The sequence below is a fragment of the Rhipicephalus microplus genome, chromosome 10 (assembly GCF_043290135.1).
Source record: "Rhipicephalus microplus isolate Deutch F79 chromosome 10, USDA_Rmic, whole genome shotgun sequence".
Taxonomy (NCBI): domain Eukaryota; kingdom Metazoa; phylum Arthropoda; class Arachnida; order Ixodida; family Ixodidae; genus Rhipicephalus; species Rhipicephalus microplus.
In genome coordinates this window covers 67,726,272-67,734,385 of record NC_134709.1, presented here as the reverse complement: position 1 = coordinate 67,734,385, position 8,114 = coordinate 67,726,272, and positions in this window count along the sequence as shown.

Below are 8,114 nucleotides of genomic sequence, written 5' to 3'. Positions count from 1 at the left end.
TAGCACAGGTTATAGTAGTTTAGAGAAGGGCTGTGTGAAGCATTAGAGTGAGCTTTGATCAAGTCGAAGCGCTTTAAAACCAAAGTTAAGGCGGCGGATGTAAACACGGGAGTGTTAAAAATTCCTTGCGCGTCTTGCTAGTAGATAAATACGGCAAGTAAATTCTTAAGAGGGGCAAACAGCAAGAGGTTAGTGTGAACGATGGAGAACCTTAAAGTGAAGGAACTCATCGAAATGTGTAAGGAACTTGGCCTTATTTTTGGCCCTGCCAAACGAACGCAAGCGATACTTGAGATTGCGAGGGATGCAGGAGTTACGACTGAGGCAGTCGATGAGGCCTGGGCAGATATCAAAGCAGGCAGCGAGGAGGCTGAAAGGCGAGAAATAGAACTTCGCGAACGCGAAAAAGCTGAAAGGCGAGAAGTTAGTGAACGTGAAGAAGCTTGAAGGCGAGAACGCCGTGAGGAGGCCGAGAGACAGGAGCGCCTTGAGTTGAAACGAATATAATTGGCATCCTACAGTGTTCGCAGGCGCCTAGCGTAGCTTCTCCGACAGTTCAGGTCAGCGGTCAGAGAATTCGCGACCAACGGCAACCGTTCGTAGTAGGCGAGGACATGGCGAAGTACATCATGATTGAACACGTCTTTGAGCGAAATGCTTTGGAGCGGTCTTTTTGGGAGCAGAACCTGTTAGCTCTTCTTCCCGGCGAAGTGTCCGACGCGTTAACGTGCTGTCGAGGGAAGCGTTTGAGAGCTATGACGAGGTTAAGGGAGTGCTCTTGAGTCGTTATAAGTTGCCACACGAGGCTTTCAGGCAAAGGTTCCGGTATGCTAAAAAGGGGAATGAGTCACACGTTGACCTCGCGTTTCGTCTTAAAGTCGATTTAATTGAATGGCTCAAGGGCGAAGCTGTTTATGACGATCGCGATAAAGTGGTTCTACCACTTTATTGCGAAGCAATTCTACCGCTGTATCGAGGAGGATGTCAAGCTTTGGCTGCAGGACAAACTTGGTTATAGCTAAACAAAGCAGCAGAGTTAGCGGAGGAGTATTATACTCGCCGAAAGTTGCATAGCAGGGCAGTGCGCGTTCAAAAGGATGAAATGAAAGAGGGCGTTTCAAAGAAACCTGATTAACGGAAACCCGCTCCGCACAGAGATTTCAAGAAGGACCCGTCTCTTATGAAGGACATTGTAGGGGAAGGGCAAACGAAAGAAGAGAAATCGAGTGCGGTTCTTAAACAGTGCACTGATACCACACGGGCGTTTGAATCACGGAAGCCACTGATCTGCTACAAGTGCAAAAAAGAAAGGCACATCGCAGGAAACTGTAAGCAAAAGTTTGCTTTCGCAACAGTCCGAGAATCTTGAAAGAGCATGCGGATGTTAGAGACGTACCTCCAAGAATTCAGTGTGATTGGGAAAACGTGTCGAGCACTACGAGACTAAGCGGCAAGCATAGACGTTGTCGATCCTTTATTGGTGTCTCCGGATGACTTTACAGGAGAATGCGCGTGGATCAAGCAAGTCGCCGAGGAGCAGAGTGCTTGCTTAACAATCGCTACGGTTGTATTGAAGGCCCGTTCGGTAAGCTCCGCACCGAAGCGGCTGTGTCTGCCACGCATCCCGATCGTCTTACTTATCTTTTCTCTAACAACTCAGAGCTGCTTCTCAAAGAGCAGGGTAAATCGTTCTTCTCCAACTTAGCGTACATGGCCCTCACGCGATCGCAAGCGTGGAAGCTTTCACAGGAGCTTGATCTTGTTCAATGTGGTGAAGCACCAAGTGACCTTGGCGGTGAGTCGACGGAACATCAGAGAGAAAATTATCTGTGTGAATCATGTGAGCAGTCACTCGAGCGGCCCATCGCCGAAGCAACTGGTGCGCTTTCGGTAGCTGGAGGAGACGACATGGCGCCGTTGAGTCTGAGCGAGAGGGATGCAACACTCTCGCCTGTAGCGGAAAGTTGGAGTGAGCTTCCGAGGATTGATCGAGAAATGCTCATTCGAGAGCAGCGTGAACACCTCTCGATTAAAGCGCTGATTTAAAGCGTAAATTTGGGAAAAAAGGAAAAGAATGTTTCTTTTTTTGAGAAATCAGGGCTCCTGTATCGGAGCTACACAAATACGCAAGGTCGCAAGTATGCCCCGCCACGGGGGTCTAGTGGCTAAGGTACTCGGCTGCTGATCCGCAGGTCGCGGGATCAAATCCCGGCTGTGGCGGCTGCATTTCCGGTGGAGGCGGAAATGTTGTAGGCCCGTGTACTCAGATTTGGGTGCACGTTAAAGAACCCAAGGTGGTCGAAATTTCCGGAGCCCTCCACTACGGCGTCTCTCATAAGCATATGGTGGTTTCGGGACGTTAATCCCGACAAATCAAGGTCGCAAGTATGAGCAGCTCTTGGTGCCACAAAAGTGTCGTCGCCAACCATTGGAACTGGCGCATGAAAACGTGTGGGCCAGGCATATCGGCATAAAAAAAGACCAACTCTAGAGTTTCCCTTGAGTTTTATTGGCCGAAATGCTGGAAGAATATTGAAGACTTCATACACTCATGCGACACTTGTCAGAGAGTGGGGAAATTTACGGACAAGTTGAAGCATGAAGCTTGTGCCAATTATCACAGAACCTTTTCGGCGCCTAGTAATTGATATCGTTGTGCCGTTGCCAGAGTCAGGGCAAGGTTTTTGGTACATCCTGACGGCTCTCTGCGTAGCCACAAAATTTCCGGAAGAGATACCCCTTAAGGAGCTCAATTCCCCTCATGTCGGAGAAGCACTGCTATCTATATTTGCACGCGTCGGATTTCCTTCTGAAATCCAATGCGACAATGGCAGTGTCTTCACTAGCTGCCTTACCTCTACCTTTATCGATAAATGTGGAATAAAAGTAGTGCACAGCTCGATCCATCACCCGCAATCTAATCCGGTAGAGCGTATGCACTCCGTTCTGAAACGGATAATGAGAGCTCTTTGCTACGAGCGCAAATGCGACGGGGAAGAGTGTATTTCTTCCGCTATGTTCGCTTTGAGATAAGCTCCTCATGAAAGCACTGGGTTTAGCCCTGCAGAGCTTGTGTATGGCAGGAGTTTGTGAACACCATTGCGAATGCTACGCGAGCCTTGGGAGGGATTCAATGAGGACCCTATTGTTGTTGCGTATGTCTTAGACCTCCTTCCGAGGCTTGGAAAACAAAAAATCTAGTGGAAAGCCACATGAAGGCTGCCAAGTGTTGTCGAAGGAGTACTACGACAAATCGGCGAGAAGCGCGCTTTTGAAGTAGGAAGTCACGTAATGCTGCTGCGGCCGTCCAAAAAGAACAAGCTTGAGGTCTATTGGGAAGGACCCGACAAAGTAATATCGAAGCTTTCTGATACCAATTATGAAGTAAAATTAGGAAGGCGGCCGAACAACATTTACCACAGTAACTTCATGAAACTATACGTTCAATGTCAAGCGGTCGTAAATCTGCTGTTGAATGCTTCAGAGGAAGAGGGAGCAGGAATTTTGAGTTCTAATGATGTAATCGAAAAGGGATCGGGGTAATCTTGGAGCAGTTGAACCTAGAGCCTAGGTTAAGTGGAGTCAAGAAGGAGGACTTGAGAAGGATTGCTTCCGAGTTTGAAGACGCGTTTTCGGACCATCCCGGAAACACGACGGTGATAGAACACGATATCGAGCTAACTTGTGAGGAGCCAATCCGTAGCAAGCCGTATCGTTGCTCCCCTGTGCAACGTCGGAAGTATGAGCAGCTGTCGGTACCGCATTGGTATCGCCGCCTAAAGGTGGTCGGTTACTGAGGTGGAGCATGATACTCCAACAGCACAACTTCGACGTTCGCTACAAAAAAGGAAAGCTAAACGCTAATGCAGACGCATTGAGCCGTGCGTTTAGTTAGTATCTTCTCCACCCTTGGGTTTCTCACTGGCGATTCGGGGCAACATTTTGTCCTCATCACGGCCTTAGCTAAGCGCTCTCGTTCATAGTCAGCTCAAGGAGCCAACTTTAAGTTATATTCTATTTTTTTACGTTGTTGTACGTGTAAAAATATGAGTTTTCATTTTAAGAGTCTTGTGTCCCACATGTGCCTCTTGATGTAAAGAGAACGGAATTCCGATAGACACGTAGCTAGGTATGTGTTGTATTATACTTTGTCTGGTGTTCTGTTGGGTGACGGAGGGTACTTGCTTTTGTCGTGTGTTGTCTGTTGTCGAACCATTCTTGACAAGTTGCAGAACCATCGACAAGTGCCGAGACCAAAAATCGTCAGAAGAGACGGGCTAAGCTGGCCGGCAAGTTGAGCGACATGCCAGTGGAGCTGGGATCCGACCTCAATAATGGGATGCGTTCACGGAACGGAGTCTGGAGCTGCATTCTCCCCATGGCCCTGGAGGCGAACCTGGAGGGACCTGGCGAAGGAGCGCGCCCGGCGTCCAAGGCACGTGGAAACAGCTCGTCTTCCCGGCGCATTGTCTGGTGGCGGGGGTGCTGTTACGCCTGCTAGTCCACACCGAACGTCAATGCCTCTGCAAAAGGCAATCTGTATAAAGGCCACCAATCGAGCCCGCCTGACGTGATCAACTCAACGACGTCTTCAAGCGGCGGCGCCGGTCTGTCACGCAATGCACCGTGAGCTCCCTCAGCCCACGAGCCCGTTGAAGCAATCAGCGCCTTGCAGTCTGGTGAGTCTTACGCAATGCATGGGAACGTCACTCGTCCTTGGCTGCAACCACGCGCAGCCATCGGCGCCTTCCACTCTGGCGAGTCTTACGCAATGCGTGGCAACATCCCTCGTCCTTGGTGCAACCACTCGCAGCGGCGAGCCCCATTGGAGGATTCCGACATCACGGCCAGCGGCGCTTCTGGTTGGACATTTGGTTACTCAAAGGATCCACCCAGTACCTATCAAAAATGAGCCCTGCGGCGGGTCGCCAGTAGTAGACCTATGTGTCAGAGAAGACATCTCGGTTCTTCGAGTCCCTAAGCTGTCGGTCCCAGGCCGAATTTGTAACGCCTTCATTTTTGTGCTGTACACAAACCTTGCCTTAACTCCCCGTCGTCTCGTCCGCTCGTCTATCAGCTCTGCACAGAAGCAGTCGCGAGCTGAGTAACACACGCTGCCAAGCGGCTGGTGACCGTGTCGGCGGAGTTCATAGCACTGGCGCCTTCGGGACCGTGTTGGCGTCTCGCCTTCGTAACAGTATCGATACCATTATCAAAACGGCCAAGTGAGCTAAATGTCGTAGGCAGGTAGGTTAAATAGATTAAATAGATAAATAGATAAATACATAAATAGATATATAGATAAACAGATAAATTGATAAATAGAATAAATTGAATAAATCGATTAGATAGATAAATAGACAGATTAAATACAATAAATACATAGATAAATAGATAGATAGATAAATAAATCGATAGATAGATAGACAGATAGATAAATAGATAGATAGATAAATAAATAGATACTTAAATAGATAGATAAATAGATGAATAGATTTATAAATAAATAGATAAATAGATAGATAAATAGATAAATAGATAGGTAAATAGATAGATGAATAGATACGCTCAAAGTCGCCGAAGTTCGCTAAGAAATGCTTCGCATATAAAAAAATGCAACAGCAAAGATAGGAATTTCTCCAATAATCAACACCGAAAATACCGCTAGTTTTTTTGAAAGGGTGCCTTCTCCTTTCTCTCTTTTTTTCACTACAATGTCCCCTCCATCATAGAATGTCGAGCCGTGCTGTCATATGGGTTAGCTTTACTAACGCCTCTTCCCCCCTTTTTTTTCACAGAAACGTAGAGCGCTGAACGAGTCGTTTTTCTAAGCAACTCTTTTTTTTTCTGCGTTCGGCGTGTCTAGTACCCTCAGTTTGTTTCGCCCCTCTCTTTCTTTTCCCAAAAGCAATACATTCCGCGAAGAGTCTAGTATATTTATAGATTAATATCTCAGATATCATTTATCCAACCAAAATAACTTTTTCACAGGTATGAGTGTGTATGCGTTTTTAAAGTCTGTATCATATACAATGTTTTATCTCAATTCACTACAGTTATAAAGAATTGGCACTGATTTTAGTGATTCAACTTTATCAGTTCAGCTTACATATTCTATCAAAATAAATTTTACACCGTGGTATACCTCGACCTAGCGTTTATTGATATGGAAAGCGGTGAAATATTACCGTTTATGTGTATTGACAAGACTAAAGATATCTTTTAACCAGTTAGGTTTACCTATAAGAATTATTAACGTTTCATAGAATTAGCCTAAAACTATATTTTCTATTGTTGTATATCTAATCAGCATTCCAAATATTGCAGCGACTTGATTCAATTTACCGAAGCTATTATGGCGTTAATGCCGCTGATTTTTCACTGACGCCTTGTGAAATTAGCATGTTTGGGAAATAAACTTGTTTGGTTTATCAACCTAACATTATCCAATCTTGGCGCTACCTGACAAGAATAACACAGGTACTTCAAGGAAAAGACACTCACCATTTTTTCGCCGCACCAGCAACCGCAGAGTCCTTCAAAACTCGCGAGATCACAATGTGTCGTTCGCTCCCAGGAACCATCACACGATTACCTTTCGCACAACTCCCTTCTGTCGTCGATAACCTTCGTTGCTGCTTGTCGCTTGTGATATCCAGAAGGCTTGCAGAACGATTTCCTTTTCTCCAACGCGGCCGAACGTTTCGCACAATTCTCACTAAACCGGCTTAGTCTGCGCCCTGTTGGTTTGTGGGGAACGGCCTCCTGGCGGCGAGGCTGCCTACGTAACTCCTCGAACAGCCAATGATTGCCAGTGAGCGATGACCCGGAGCACATGGGGAGCATCCACAGAGGCAAACGTGATTCCCGGGAGCATTTTCGAAGGAATCACGGGAGCATATTCAGGGGATTGGCCCCGTTTTCTTCCGGTTTCCTTCGTCTGGTGGTCACCAAAAGAAAACGGTGGAAAACGAATGTATTTGCTCCGGCGCAATCTGGTTTGAGTGAGGCCACCGGAGCAGAGTTGGGCCGTCATTCCCCGAATCCTCCCTGCTGGGTATATCTTTGTTGGATGTACAATAAAACGCGGAAATTGATCATCGACGGCGTCCGCACGAGTAACGCAAAAAAAACGTGGCTGGTCCCCTATATAGGAAACAATAAGATGAAAGTGAAACTTGTCTTCACAAAGGTAGTTGGGCATTTATTGTGCATTGTTTTATCTAGAGCAACAAAATTTAAAGTCACGTAAAAACGGCACGCAGCTCGAAACATACAGCGCACACCTCAAGCAAACATCACACATAAAATTAGCATACACAGGACGAGCGCGGGTCAACTACTGTCACCGCTCGACACTTGAAGCACACTCTTGAAACGGAAAGAAAGACGCATGAGTACAAATGTATACAGGACAAGCGCGAACAATTGTCACAATTCTTTTAGCGTCGTGTGTCAGCTGCGCTGCTTCCGTAAACGCGGCCGCAGCTGCGAGCGAAGTGACATCCATCCTCTCCCGAATAACGGGTCTCATCCACGCGCGCAAGAAAAAGAGAGAGAGAGAACGCTCTGTGGAAGCGGCGCTTTGAGGAGGCGACAACCTTTAGTGCGTGCCCTACACGAGCCCATCACACCATCTCGCTATACTAATAACGAAAACGCACTGAAATTTAGAAGCTCTGAAGGCAGCCAAGCGGTGCATCGTGCATAAAAATGCTGCGTAACTTTCGTGGCGTAGTGATTAGCACCGCGCGCTGCAAATCGACAGGTTGCTCTTTCAATTCCAAGTGACAAGTGCTAAACGTCTCGTTTTTTTGTAATTTTTCCAGCGGAGCCATGGCGGACCTTGGCGTAAAAACACATTCAATTAAAATGACTTGATGGAGGCCCCGTAAGGCATCATTGAGAGACAAGCTTCGCTGGAATATCCGATGACTTGAAGGCGTTACTGCGACGTCCTATAATGTGACATTATGCCATGAAGTCATCGCATGGCATTGCTGCTTCTTCAAAAAAGGGTGGATGCTGGAGGCAGAGCATTAGCCAGTTGAGGAGCAATGAGAATGCAGTGCCTCCGATCTTTGGGGCAGTAAGGAAACCACGTTAGGGGGCTA